The following is a 13933-nucleotide window of genomic DNA, read 5'->3' as shown; positions in this document are numbered from 1 at the left end:
GCCTCCACGTAGAGTACAATTGCCCTGGAAAGCTGCCCAGTAGGATTTATGTCAGCAAGAAATAAACATTTAGTATATTAAGCCACTGAGATTGTGGAGTTATTTCTTCTTGTGGAATAAGATAGCCAAGTAATTCTCAACCAGGAGTGATTTTGATGCCCAAAGGATATTTGACAATGTCTAGAGACAGTCTTGATTGCCACAACTGGGGAAAGCATTAATATTGGCATGTATTGTGTAAAGGCCAGAGATGCTGCCTGACATTCTATATTGAACAGAATTGAACAGTATAGACCCCACCACAAAGAAATATCCATTCCAAAAATAGTGCTTGAGATTGAGAAACCTGATCTAGCCTCTTCTAGCACACATTATTGCCTCAAAGTAAGCATGAGAATGTGTGAAGCAACAGTAAAGATCCCTTGTGATGACTGCTCACATCACAATGAAACTATACTTTAGGCTACACATACCATAGTCCCTTCTACTAACAGTAACCAAGTGCAGCTCACCCATGTAACTTCCCCAAATCTTATTTCATAGACAACCGTTCTTCATCGTTGCTTCCTCATTTTACTCCCTGCCTATTTGCTTTCCATCAAAATCCTCTGAGTTTGTTTTTAAAAACAGTCTGGCTCCTATGAAACCTTATACAAATGCAAATCACCAGTCACCAACTTAGCATACTAAGTAAAGTTAGCAGCCACAGGAAATACATTTTACTCCTGTGACTGATTCTTGTCAATTATAATTAGGAAGGTAAATTGTCTGTACTTGGGGAAAGATATTTTTACAAAAGGGAAACCTATGCAGTGCTCTCTGGCACTGGGGATTTTTCTTATTTCCACTGTTTCTGAAGAGGCCGCCTAACACCTGCATTGTAGAAGCCAATGGCTCCTTGAAAAATGGAAAGAATCTAGGCACTCTCTTTGGGACCAACCCAAAGGAAATGTTCTTGACTTAGCATCTGTTGAATTACACCCAGAAGACTGCTATAAAACTCTGCTTCTACAGCATAGGAAACCTATAGCTCTAGGATTTTCAGGTATCAAGAAGAGGTCTTGGCAAACTTTTTCTGCTAAGGACCAGGTAGTAAATATTTTAGATTTCGTAGGCTGTACAGTTTTTGCTGGAATTACTCAACTCTGCTGTTTAAGTGCAAAAGTGGCCAAAGAAAATTGATAAACTAATGGTGGTAGATATGGTCCAACACAACTTTATTTACAAAATGAAGTGGTAGGTTAGATTTGGCCTATGAGAGGTAGTTTGCTGACTCTTCTTTTAGAGGACACTATCATCATAGAGGTGACCTTCAGTCTAAACTTCTTGACAACTACCAAATCTAAGCAGAAGATGTGAAAAGAAAGGAACAAATATTCACCTGATTTCTATTATGTATCAGGAACTGTGCCAGGAATGTTACTACATTACACAGGACATCGTGCAGCACACAGGAAAACCTTGTATAGCAGAGAATTATCTGGACAAAATGTCAGTAGGGCTGATGATGAAATTCTACCCCTTGCAACAGAACGTTGTCCAAAATTGAGCAGTAACAGTGTCAACTGAAAGTATGTTAGATATGGAGAATCTCCAACTCTCCACCAACCCTCCAGAATTTGCATTTGAATAAGGCCCTCAGTGATGTCTGTGCACAATGCAGTTTGGTACACACTGGTCTAGCCTGGCATAAGTCACATTCTTAGGAAAATGAGCATCAGAAAGGTCAAAAACTTGCTCAAGTTCACCTAACTGGCAAAGGTTTGAGACAGGAACTTGAAGCCATCTTTCTGATGTCAGAGAATGCATTCTATATGTTGTGCCAAATTGCCTCCATGACCGATATCTAAAAAACAAAACAAAATAAAACACTATCTTCGAATCACTGAAATTTCCACTAGAATTTAGATCGTATATACTTGACATTTCACATATAATTTTACATGCATATTTAATGATTTTACATACATTAATAAGCACTTATAGGTGCCATTACATTTTCCAATAGAGACATGACAAGTCTTGCTTTCATGGGGAAAATCCCCCTAACCCTTCAAGAACCATTCATGATCATTTGTTTAACAACTGAATATAGAACCCCAAGTGCTATATGTCAACCAGAAATAGAAAGATCAAAGCTCATATTTTAACTTTGTGGCATTGACCAAATTACTTGACTGAGTTAGGACTACCCACCATGCAGTGTTGTTGTAACAACATAATTAGACAATGGTGATTAGACATCACTTTCTGAATGTCTCGTGTGGGCTGAATTGTCCTCTCATGAAGGAAAATCGTGATTTGAAAGACTCACTCAGAGTAGTATAACAACTTCTCCCAGAAAGAATTTTATTTTAAAAGGTAACACTCTACCCGACTCCTCCCTGAACCTATCCTACCCAGTAGAAAATACAATGGCAATGCTTATACCTAATGAAAAATTTTGTTATACAAGGATGATCTGTTTAAAGTCACCATCTAACTACAGGACTTGGAGTGCTGGGACATAGTTGACAGCATCACAAGATATGGTGTAGAAATCAGGTTTTATTGGGGAACATTATAAAGCCAGCATTAACAAAAAGAAAAGGGAAATATTCCTCCTATCCCTATATAGCTGGGGAGAGAAATTCTAGGACAAGAGTATCCTATTGGTCACGCTGAGAGTAAATCATCCCAGGAAGAGGAGAACCTCTTCTTTTATATTGCGTTCTCTTCTCTGGAACAAATGTGAAGGCAAATTTGCCAGTGAAGAAAAACACTGACCACGTGGGTCTCGGCAATCTGTGTTTAGATGCTAGCTTTTTGTAAGAACTGTATGGTAAAGCCAGACTCCCCAATTTGGGAGACCTTTGGGCCTGAAGAATATGGAAGCTCCTTCAGTCCACGCATGTTATTGGTCCTGTAAGGGGTTCGGTTCAGGGATGGCCCCCTTCAGCCAGATGGGCAGGGGCATTCAGGTCCTTGGTACCTCGTTGTCCAGGATCCCCATGTGAGTTACCAGAGGCAATTTAGAGAATTCTGTTTGTTGTATCACAGACATAATTTCAAGCACCAGACAGGTAACATCTGAATGAATATTGTTGGACAAGCTAACTTCCAAAATCTTTCACCACCACCCAACAGACAAGTATTTGCTTCACTGCCACACACTGTTCTTTAGGGTGTTTATGAATAAGCAGTCATAATCTGCACAAGGCTCACTTACGAACCTACTCCATTGCTACCATGCACTTCCTTTGCAAAATAAAATGGAGTAGTGTTTGTTCGCTTATTCATTCACTTATAAGTCAAGTATCTTCCCAAGTATTTGCAATGCCAGGCATAGTGGTATGCACTGGGGATACAATGATAGACAAAACAACATCTCTGACTACAAAATAAGAAATTTAGTATGCATAACTTGTAAATTTCTCAAGGGGTCAAAATGAACATGAATTAAGGTATTGTTTAGAAATTAATAGACCATTGGTGTGCCTGGGAGGCTCAGTCAGTTAAGCATCTGACTTTAGCTCAGGTCATGATCTCAGTTTGTGAGTTCGAGCTCCACATCAGGCTCTCTTGCTTCAGATCCTCTGCCTCTCTTTCTCTCTGCCCCTTCCCTTCTCATGCTCTCCCCCCCCCCACTCTCTCTCTCTCTCTCTCAACAGTAAATAAATGTTAAAAAAAATCAATACACCATAAACCCCATCAAAGAACATAGGCATAAGTATATATTAAGATTTTATTGCATATTTAGCTCTTTAAGTTTTGGGTACATACAGTGGCCTTAAAAATAGGTAGAATAGGATATACTTCATATTAGCTCTCTTTCCATTCACCTCTTCCAGGAATATATAATATGTATTATCTATATATTAAATCAATCATGAATATGTTGACCGCTGAACATGCTGTCAGGAATACCATCCTTTTAATTAGTTTTCAGTGTAGGATTACAAAGGATTCTACTAATACAAATGAGTTTCTGGAAGAATAAATTCTACTACTTTGTGAGTGTCAACCATTAATTCACTTTTTCAGCAAAGTACTACCAGTTGAGTAGGTCTTTTTAGAGACCTATTTGAGAAGTCCCTCAGTGGTACTTTGAAGTTCCCACTCATAGCAGCATGGTGGCTGAGTGAGGCCATGTATTTGATCTGGGAAAAGAAAATCAACCTACCATGCTATTGAAACTGTGACCTATATAGTGCTGCTTAAGTTGAAAAGAAAAAAGATTAAAACCTAAGTTTGAAAAATAATTTTTAAAATGTTTAAAACAATAATTTTTAAGGTTATTTATTTATTTTTGAGAGAGAGAGAAAGAGAGAGAATTCTAAGCATGCTCTGCACTGTCAACATAGAACCCCACATGGGGCTTGATCTCACAAACCATAAAATCATGACCTGTGCCAAAATCAAGAAGCAGGCACTTAACTGACTGAGCCATTCAGGTGCCCCCTAAAAATGTTTCTTAAGCACAGTGAAGGGCACGTGAAATCTTCATTTAAAAATCATATTATTTTGGGGTGACTGGGTGGCTCAGTTAAGCATCCAAATTTGGCTCAGGTCATGATCTTACTGTTTGTGGGTTTGAGGCCCACATTCGGTTCTGTGCTGACAGCTCAGAGCTTGGAGCCTGCTTCGGATTCTGTGTCTCCCTCTCTCTCTGCCCCTCCCCTACTTGTGCTCTCTCTCTTTCTCTCAAAAATAAATAAACATTAAAAAATTGTTTAAATCATATTCTTTTTTGTATTTACTTCCTTCATTTGTGCAGCTTCCTGGTGCCTCTTCATGGTTTCCCCTCCCACCCCTGCCCCAAATTAACTAGACCTAGCCTTATCTTTCTATTGCTTCCTCTTTTTTCCTGCAACTTTATGATAATTTTATTTTGTTTCCTTAGTTTTTTAATGTTTTGTTCCCCTCGCCTTAAAAATTAAAGACATAGTGTGGTGATGATAGAGAGCTTCTGAATGGAAATAGAAGGATGCGAGTATGAAAAACAAAGGAAACAAAATTGAACCTATTCTGGAGGTCAAAGAGGAAGAGACATTGGGGGCAATCATATGAATTTTAATGTTCCATAATAAAATGTGCATTTTTTAAGATGCTTGGAAATATTCTCATTTGAACAAAGATTTTGGAATAGCATAGGACAAATGTTTGGTAGCATTTTGAAATTACAAGTCTGGTTTAGTCACTAATAACATTATGCAACTCTCTTTTCCCAGTTCACTGCCAATTAACTTAAATGTTTCCCAGTTCAGGGGCTCCTGGGTGGCTCAGTCATTTAGGTGTCCAACTTCGGCTCAGGTCATGATCCTGCAGTTAATGGGTTCAAGCCCCACATCAGGCTCTGTGCTGACAGCTCAGAGCCTGGAGCTTGCTTTGGATTCTGTGTGTGTCTCTCTCTGCCCCTCCCTTCCCCCCTCAAAGATAAATAAACATTAAAAAATTAATAAAAATGTCTCCCAGCTCAAATTAAATGATTTTTACTCTCTTTTGCTATCATAAGGCTTTGTACTATCCAAGCTGCAAGATACTTAGCCAATTCAAATGGCTAGACTTAATCACTCCTATGAGGAGAAAATAGCACTGGAAAATACAGCAAGGAATTGGTTTGTCCTGAAAGACTTTAAAAAAAAATAGCCAAATTATGGAAAGAGCCTAAATGTCCATCAACTGATGAATGGGTAAAGAAATTGTGGTTTATATATACAATAGAATACTACTTGGCAATGAGAAAGAATGAAATATGGTCTTTTGTAGCAATGTGGATGGAACTGGAGAGTGTTATGCTAAGTGAAATAAGTCATACAGAGAAATACAGATACCATATGTTTTCACTCTTTTGTGGATCCTGAGAAACTTAACAGAAGACCATGGGGGAGGGGAAGGGGGAAAAAACGTTAGGGAGGGAGCCAAACCAAAAGAGACTCTTGAAAACTGAAAATAAACTGAGGGTTGATGGAGGGTGGGAGGGAGGGGAAAGTGGGTGACGGGCACTGAGGAGGGCACCTGTTGGGATGAGTACTGGGTACGATAAATGTCATATTAAAAAAAACTTTTTAATGTTTACTTATGTTTGAGAGAGACAGACAGACAGACACAGCGTGAGCTGGGGAGGGGCAGAGAGAGAGGGAGACACAGAATCTAAAGTAGGCTCCAGGCTCTGAGCTGTCAGCACAGAGCCCAACGCAGAACTTGTGAACTGTGAGATCATGACCTGAGCTGAAGTCAGATGCCTAACCGACTGAGATACCCAGGTGTTCCTGTCCTGAAAGATTTTAACTCCACTGTCAGGTGCAGAGGTGGTCTGACCACCCATAGAGGCTGGACCGAGTTGGCCTCAGATGGTGATTGTTCCTGAAACCTCGCAAACTGGCTGCCTACTATGATTTCTCTCCACTGGATAAAAGCATTTCAGTGGCTTAGGACTTCTGTGAATTTACTGACCAGGCAGTAATTTATCACTAGGTAATGTTTATCTTTAGCTATAAGATCTTCATGAAACCTTAGTACACAGCTTTTAGTACATACACACACACACACAAACACACACACTTCCTGGGAGCAGGCTTACTCTCACACTCGATCAGGAGTGACTCCTTTTCCTGCCTATGCCTCCCGATATGTGGACTTGATAAATACCCTCCCTCTTCCAATCCAGAGTCTATGCTACTTTCTTGTGTCATGGTATATAACGCTTCTTGCTCAGGAAAACTACCATACTTCCAGTGTATGAAATAGCCTAGATACATACCTGTCACTCCTAAATGCTCAATATTAATCCATCTGCGAGTTCTTGAGGACTATCTCAATTCCTAGGACAACAGTAGGTACTCAATAAATATTGGCTGAACCGAGCAGAACTGAATTACAAAGAAGATGGCAGTCCGTGGAAATGCTTCAAAACTTGTTAGCTAATGAGAAAGAGACATCGTTTTCTAGCATTCTTCCCCCAACAGTTGGTAGCCCTTGTGGAGTAGTAGGCACAAATGCTAAGAACTATAATCAAAGTGGTAAGTACCCTAATATGGATTTAAATCTATAAACAAACAATGTTGACTGAGCACAGTAGGGAATGATTCATATTGGGAAGTAGACTAGACAAGAAGGTTTTGTAAAGAAGAGGACACTGGCAGTGGTTCTTGAAGTTGAAGCTGCCTTTTGTTACGTGAAAAGGGCTGGTGGTGGAAGTGTGGTGCATGAAAAAGCATGTGTGGAGAGCAGAAGCAGTCTGAACAGGCATGATCACATTAATACATATACCATTAGGAAACAGCAAACGCAAAGTACTGCTGTCACACACTGAACACACTTTACAGTAAATCAGAGCAGGAGCTTGGTAATTGTTGTTGTTGTTGTTGTTAAGTTTTATTTATTTATTTTGAGTGAGACAGAGACAGTGCAAGTGGGGGGAGGGACAGAGAGTGAGGGAGAAAGAGAATCCCAAGCAGACTCCGCATTGCCAGCACAGAGCCCGATGCGGGGATTGAACTCACTCACAAAAGTGAGATCATGACCTGAGCCCAAGCCGAGAGCTGAATGCTTAACCGACTGAGCCACCCAGGCAGCCCATGGAGCTTAGCAATTGTTGAATGAATCTGTGTTAAAGGCCACTTTTGCCTCTTCCGCACCTCCTCCCCATTCCTGGCTGTAAGCTCTCAACAGTAAATGAGGGACCAGTGAAGTTTTCTATATACCCGGCTTTTAAAAACCTGGCTTGAGTTGAATCCTGGTAAAACCAGCAAAGGTACAGCAGATCACAAAGTCTTCTCTTAAAGAACACAGGTTTTGAAGCACGTGATTGAATTGGAAGATAACAAATGGTCGAAAACCCGAGCACGGGAATAACTGGAGTTTCTCCAAAAAGAAAGGGATTCAGTCACATAACAAGCAAGAAAGAGATTCTAAAATAAGATTTGGAGGGGAAATTTTTATTTAATATGTATACATTGACTCAAAGAAAAATGTAATTATATTTTTTTCAGGCTAGATGTTTAAGCTGCACTATTTAAATGCAGTTAATAATATGAGAACATTCATTTTATTTTTTAGCTTCTTAGCTGATGGACTTTAAGAGATACAGCATATTGATGCTTCGAGTCAAGAGACTCTAAATGTCTTGTTCAAATGTTTTATTATATGTTGTTCCTGTGTGCATTTTATTGAGATAATTAAGTATTCAGTAAGAAGAGAGTATAGTTATTTTAGACCCTTTAACATAAAAAATTATACATTAGAATGAGCAGATTATACAGCTGATATTATGTACTTAGCTTTCCTAATTTTGATGCCTTTGAAGGCCCAGAATACACGCAGAAGTCGAGTTCATCTCTTTTTAGTCAGTTTACATTATTCCACTCAGTGTCCTTGGAAAATAAAGTGCCCTTTTTATGTGGATTTAAATGTGCACTCGGAATAGAAAATTGCATGTGTATTCTGTGGAAACAAATAGCATTTTGCAGTTAAATACGTTTCTTTGTTACTATGCTCCCCACATAGGTACAAACACTCATTTTGTTTTAAAAATGTCCCTCCATAAATGGCATTTTTTTTTACCTGTAGTATAGTCACAGGCAAGAAACAGAGTGAAAAGCTTTCTACACAAAATGTTCTTTATTCAAAGGCAATAAGGTATATATGTAGTTATTTTTGCCAAACTGTTTTACGAGACTTCTGTTTTTATCCTGGCTCCATGAACCTCACGGAAATACATTGCTTGGTGCAGAGAAAATTCCGATTTCATGCTTGGAAGAATTTTATCAAATATTTATGAACACAAAATAGTTGTTCCTGCTATACATGCGCATATCATTAATACACATACACAGGCGCACACACACACACACACACACACACACACACTTCCAATCCTTGTGTGCCCTGATCTAGATAAGCAGCCAAAAGCTATTTCACATGAATTATCCAAGAAGACATTTTCCGTACAATAGACATGACCTTGGCACTGGGCTCCTTTCAAACCAGAGATGGACATTTAGTTTATAGGTACAGGCATCACAGAAAATATAAAATAAGGAAAAATGGGTGCAGGGTGCCTGTCAAATATTTTCTCATTAGCCAACTGAATGTAGTCATCTGGCTAATAGCTAGGTTAATGAGGGGGCAAAGCTTTCCAGGTTCACGCATGACTGAAATTCATACAAGTTCCATCATTGGTTTGATACGTGGCTCAAAGCACGAGGAAACTGTGAAGTTTGGGTGAGAACAAGGCCTCAAAAATATTCGAATATATGTGCGCATGGCTTATGCTATTATGCCTTGCTCATACCTGCCACCTCGGTGGTCCTTAAAATGCAGTCTGGAGACCCTCAGCCTCAGCATCAAGTAGGAATTTGAAAACGCAAGTCCTCATATTCCATTGCAAATCTACTGGATGTGAAGCTCTGGGTATGGAGATATCAGCGCTGTATCAAACACTTCATTTTGATGAGATCATCATTGCATTATAAGCTAACTAATTTGGATGTAAATGAAAAAAAATAAAATAAACACTTCAGGTAATGTTAGAGTACCCTAAATCTCGAGATATTGCTTCAGTCCTTCCCTAGAGGCCACTGAAGATAGTTTTTGTACAAGTCAATCCTTCAGAGGACTTCTTGTGATTACCTCCTTAATAATTACTTGAAACTCAAATCCCTGCTTAGTGTGTGCTTTGGGGGTAATCCAAATTAAGAATGCATTTACATTGCGTCAACACACACACACACATTCTGTACTCCTAATAACAAACTGTCACGACAGAGTTATTGTTTGATTAAAATATATTTTCACATGTTTGCTTTTCTTACTCAAATGTGAGTCCTTTAAAGGCAAAGGATATCAGGTATAATTTATCTTTATATCTCCTGGGCCTAGGAAAGTGCCTGGAAAATAATAGCTGTTCAAAGAATGTTTGTGAAATTAATATATCAATGGATAAAATGGATAGCTTTTTAAATATGTAATTAATATTGATGATTATAAGCATCTCAAAGGTTACAGCCTAATCAACAAACGCTTAGAGTTGCCAGCGAACAGCTGTAGGAACCCCAAGTCAGTCACAACCTAAGAAGAAATATATGATCATAATGCCACTGAAGAATATGTAAATGATTTCTGAGAATTGACAGTGAACTGTGTGTGTATAGGGACTCCTGTCTTCTGAGTTCAAGTTATGTATTGCTGTGTTTGACAGAAATGCTGTTTTGTATTCATACTGGAACATTTGTTGCTGAAAATGTAAGTGTTTGAAGTATTTATAAAGTTATTTTTCACATAGGAACTGAGATTTCAAGGTTAGAACCATTTATCCCCATGGAGAGAAGATATAAATGAAAATATTACCAAAACTCACAGGGTAGATGAAGGTCATGACGGCATTGTGGTGTCAAATAAAGAAAAAAAAGATAACTCGAAATTATTTTGTGTAAATGGGAATGTCCCCATTGTAAAAAGCTAGTTATTTCTGCAGTACAGCCTGTGTGGCACAAATCTCCATTCACTAGCCACTAGTTTTTATTTTTATAACGCTTTAAATGGGTACAGTAATTTATAGCTGGTGCCCAGAATAACTCTCTTAGAAAGATATGTCTTAAGAAGAAAAGTATTATTATCTATATTTCTTTTCTTGCATTAATTTTCTTTGGTTATTGCAAACATTAAAGGGGAATATATGGGCAGTATAATTATCATAGTTAATGCTTTCCAGAAATACTGTATATTGAATTTGAAATAGGCTAGGGAACTTATTAGGCGATTGCTAAAACTTGCAGAGCTTCACCACATCTATTTTTTCTAAAGTATATAAAATCAATTGAAACTGAATTCTTTCTAGTGAAACTTGAGATAGTGTAAATTTCATTTATGCCAATGATAATATCCCAGGCTCTGATCTGGTGTTGTTTTGTGGAGAATGAACAGACAGAGGCTAGTGAGATTCCTTGTTTGGGGTGGATTATTTATTTATTTATTTATTCATTCATTTGTTTTGAGGGAGAGAGAGACTGTGAGAGGATCAGAGAGAGAGAGAGAGAGAGAGAGAGAGAGAGAGAGAATCTCAAGCAGGCTCTGCTGCCATCACATAGCTCAACACGGGGCTCAATCTCACCAACCATGAGATCATGACCTGAGCTAAAATCAAGAGTTGAATGCTTAACAGACTGAACCACCCAGGCACAGCTGGGTTGGATTAAATTTAACTCCTCATTTTTTTTCTTCTGTGTCTTCAGTCCTTTGCATCACCCCTCATGCTTTTTTATTCATTTTTCTTGCATACCTGTTAGAATGCATCTCTCTCTGCTGTTTTGAGTATCCTTCTTGATTGTTCCACCTGCAGAGAGGTTTTCATTTTATCATAGATCCTGGAAGTGACCTTGCCCTTGTGATATACTCTTTTATTTTTTTTTAATTTAGTTTAATTTAATTTTAAATTCCAGTATAGTTAACATACAGTGTTGTATTAGTTTCCGGTGTACAATATAGTGATTCAACACTTCCATACATCACCCAACGCTTAAAAATATGGAAAACTTCATGAATTTTTGAGTCATCCTTGTGCCGGGGCCTTGCTAATCTTCTGTGTATCATTCCAAGTTTAGTATATGTGCTGCCCAAATGAGCACTTACTCTTTTGTTTAAAAAGCCAAGCCGGGGTGGCTCAGTCTGTTGAGCGACCAACTCTTGATTTTGGCTCAGGTCATGATCCCAGGAAGGTGGGATGGAGTCCTGCGTTGGGTTCCATATGCTGGACGTGAAGCCTGCTTATGATTCTCTCTCTCTCTCTCTCTCTCTCTCTCTCTCTCTCTCTCTCTCTCTCTCTTCCTCCCTCCCTCCCTCCCTCCCTCCCTCTCCCTTCCCCTATCCCTATCCCTATATTCCTTCTCCACACTCTTGTGCTCTCTCTCTCAAATAAAATATAAATAAATAAAAAATAAAATAAAATAATAAAAAGCTATGGGCAAGTGGCAATGAGAACATAGTTTTAGTCTTTTCCCCTTAAAAACAACAACAAAATGGTAATTACATGAGGTAAAGAATGTGTTAACTAAACTTACTGTGGCAAAAATTTCTCCATACATACACATATCAAATTATCACATCAACACCTTAAACTTACTAGTGTTTTACATCAATTATATCTCAAAGCTGAAAAAAGACAAATAAAAAAACAGCTATGGGATTTCAATCTCCCATTTCGTTGGTGATTCTTCTAACCAAGATTATGGTATCTTGTTTACATGTATTTTCTCTAATAACCATAGCATGTCATTCATTTTTCATAAATATTAAATAAAAATAAAATCCTCATAACTGAGAGGTAGGAAAGCTGGCTCACACAGGAATCTACATAAGCTCTTCCTTTCAATAACAGAGTTCTACAGCAAAGAGTTTTGCAAAGAGGGAAAAGATAGCAATTTTTTCACTTCATACTTGATGGCCCAGTTTCTTTCTCATTGGGAAACATCTGGAATTCTTTTGTTTGTCAATCGGAAAATTGAATTTTTCCAATTTAGCATTTGCTGTAAAAGATCATATTTTGATCACAAAACTGAGCTGTAAATTGTGAGGTGATACACACTCTGGATTATTTTTCTTCCCTGACACAGAACCACGGAGGAAACTTACAGCAAAGAATTGCAGTTAAACAAAATGAAACTTGTCCTCCCCTGGAAAAGAAATGATGTGGAGAAAACACCTCCTCTTTGAAGGAGCTACTGCAAATTAAAAAGAAAGGTCTCAGCGTGAAGTTGCTGGTGTTCTGTTGCAAAAAGAAAAAAAAAAAGACAAGAAAACTCTATCAGGTCTTTTGGATGAGTGAAAAAAAAAATAGGACAATGAAATGTATGTAAAACTTACAAAGCACTTTTTGAAGCTGGAGACCAGAGATTTTACAGGTGAATAATGACATAGTAGAAAATAAATCTCAGTGGACTGGCGGGTGAGCTTAATGAAGTAACAGAGGATGAATCAATGTTTATCAATTTAATCATCAGTTAATGAACCTTCTGATTAAGAGTCACAGACCAGATGAAGTAATGGCAGGCAGATACGTCAAATTCAGAGCAGTGGGAATATCAAGATCAGAATAAAAGTGTCTCTGTTATCTACTATAGAGAAACAAGGAGATGGGGCATTGTGAAAAGGCTTTGGATGCTATACAATGATTTTTATAAGAATCAGTTGACTGTGATATAAGGTAATTATTGTTTTCTTTTGTTTCAGTCCTTCTTCTGGTAAAGACATAAGACATTGATAGAGTGCCAAGTGTTAATTTAAGATCTTTGCTAAGGACCAGGGTTTTTTGCTTGTTTGGTGTTTTTTGTTTGTTTGGTTGGTTAGTGCTGTTGTTGTTTGGTGAGTGTGCCCAGTCTTTGGAGGAAGTATTCAGGTTAGATCTCAAATAAAATCAATGAGATGGGGCACCTAGATGGCTCAGCCAGTCAAACATCTGACTTCAGCTCAGGTCATGATCTAATGGTTCGTGAGTTTGAGCCCCGTGTTGGGCTCTGTGTTCAGCTCAGAGCTGGGAGCCTGCTTCAGATTCTGTGTCTCTCCCTCTCTCTCTGCCTCTCTCCCACTCACATTCTGTCTCACTCTCAAAAATAAATAAATGTTAAAAAATTTTTTAATAAAATCAATGAGAACTTCTGAATAATTTGTTAGGAAGTGACCAAATATTATTGTGCACGGTAAACTTACATAAACCTGTTCCCAGAACTAGAAGGGGCAGCCTTTGTATGGTGAAATGTTGGATGACTTGAATAAGTCAAAGCAGTCTGAATAATCTAGAACTAAAAGTACACCTTTGCTTAATCTAAATTACTCAGTATTTAATCATCCTTCACTGAAATTTCACTCATGTGAACAAGACAGTGTCTGTAGCATATAGGAAACCAACAGGATGGCAAGTGGTTGGAAGGATCTGGGTGACATAAAATTTGAAGAAGAA

The 13933-nt window shown here is 38.3% G+C and overlaps 1 non-coding gene across 1 annotated transcript; it reads right to left on the bottom strand.

Annotated features, from left to right (window-relative positions):
- Positions 1-11499: 11499 nt before the first annotated feature.
- On the bottom strand, positions 11500-11606 carry LOC122486296. The gene has a single exon (XR_006298131.1). It is a non-coding gene; the product is annotated as a U6 spliceosomal RNA (small nuclear RNA).
- Positions 11607-13933: the final 2327 nt, after the last annotated feature.

This window comes from Prionailurus bengalensis, chromosome E1, assembly GCF_016509475.1.
Source record: "Prionailurus bengalensis isolate Pbe53 chromosome E1, Fcat_Pben_1.1_paternal_pri, whole genome shotgun sequence".
In the NCBI taxonomy this organism is placed as follows: Eukaryota; Metazoa; Chordata; class Mammalia; order Carnivora; family Felidae; genus Prionailurus; species Prionailurus bengalensis.
The sequence above is the reverse complement of the archived record's forward strand: the minus strand, read 5'-3'. Positions and strand labels throughout refer to the sequence as shown.